Below are 1,396 nucleotides of genomic sequence, written 5' to 3'. Positions count from 1 at the left end.
TGGGTCATGTTGAGCTTCTCATCAACCAACACCCCCAAGTCCTTCACCTCAGGGCTGCTCTCAATGCATTCTCCGCCCAGCCTGTATTTGTGCTTGGGATTGCCCCGACCCATGCACAGGACCTTGCACTTGGCCTTGTTGAACTTCATGAGGTTCACACGGGCCCAACTCTCAAGCCTGTCAAGGTCCCTCTGGATGATATCCCTTCTCTCCAGCATGTCAACCGCATCACACAGCTTGGTGTCATCGGCAAACTTGCCGAGGGTGCACTCAATCTCACTGTCCATGTCACCAACAAAGGTGCTAAATATCACTGGTCCCAACAGCAACCCCTGAGGAACACCACTTGTCACTGGTCTCCATTTGGACATTGAGTTGTTGATCACAACTCTTTGATAGCGACCATCCAGACAATTCCTTATCCACTGAGTGGTCCATCTGTCAAATCCATGTCTCTCCAATTTAGAGATAAGGATATTGTGTGGAACAGTGTCAAAAGTTTTGCACAAGTCCAGGTAGATGATGTCAGTCACTCTTCCCTTATCAACTAATGCTATAACCCAATCGTAGAAGGCCACCAAATTTATCAGGCATGATTTGCCCTTAGTGAAGCCCTGTTGGCTGTCACCAATCATCTCCTTATTTTCCAAGTACCTTTCAGGAGACCAGCAGCTCAGGTGACCCTTTAGGTCCACAGGATGAGATGTCCTGTCCTCCCCAGGCAGCAATGGTACCTTCAATGAGGACAGGACAGGCCTGAGAAAGTTTTCTCCAACCATTTCACCTTCTCTGTCCATGCTGGAAACCCTGGGGACCAGCCAGTGCAGCTCTGTAAAGGCTCCCGTGGTGTGACTGGCACAACTGTAAAGGACAGGCTTCTCCCTGCTGTCACCTTGAGCTGTTCCAAGCCCCGCCTCAGAGCGCGATGTCTAGATGGGACATTGGGTTTGACCTTGCACAGCTGGCTGGCTCATCACCTTTGGCTGAGAAGACCAAAGCAGGTTCCATGTACAGTAGGGATGAGAGGATATGAAAATTGAGCCCAAAAGGAAAGAATTTGGCCTACAGACTGACTTCTTACGTGCTGCAGGACATCCCCACTCACCTCCCCCACGCTGCAGTAGCAGCTCAGGTGGATATCTTGGCTTTCAGAAGACAATTTAAAATGAAAGGCTACAAGATCCCACCTCAGACCCTTCAGTGAGTCCACCCTGACTGTGGTGTTTACCTTTGGACTACTAGTCTTGTTCTGCTGGGGCGGATGGGAAAAGCTGGCAGATAGCTTTTGCTTTTTTAGCTATCCTAAAACAAAAATTCAGAGATGCAGATGCTACGAAAACAGGATGTTGGCTTTTGTCAGAAAAGATCATAAGAGGTTTGAGGGTTTTTTTATTTT

This window comes from Phaethon lepturus, unplaced genomic scaffold (assembly GCF_000687285.1).
Source record: "Phaethon lepturus isolate BGI_N335 unplaced genomic scaffold, ASM68728v1 scaffold23397, whole genome shotgun sequence".
In the NCBI taxonomy this organism is placed as follows: domain Eukaryota; kingdom Metazoa; phylum Chordata; class Aves; order Phaethontiformes; family Phaethontidae; genus Phaethon; species Phaethon lepturus.
The sequence above is the reverse complement of the archived record's forward strand: the minus strand, read 5'-3'. Positions refer to the sequence as shown.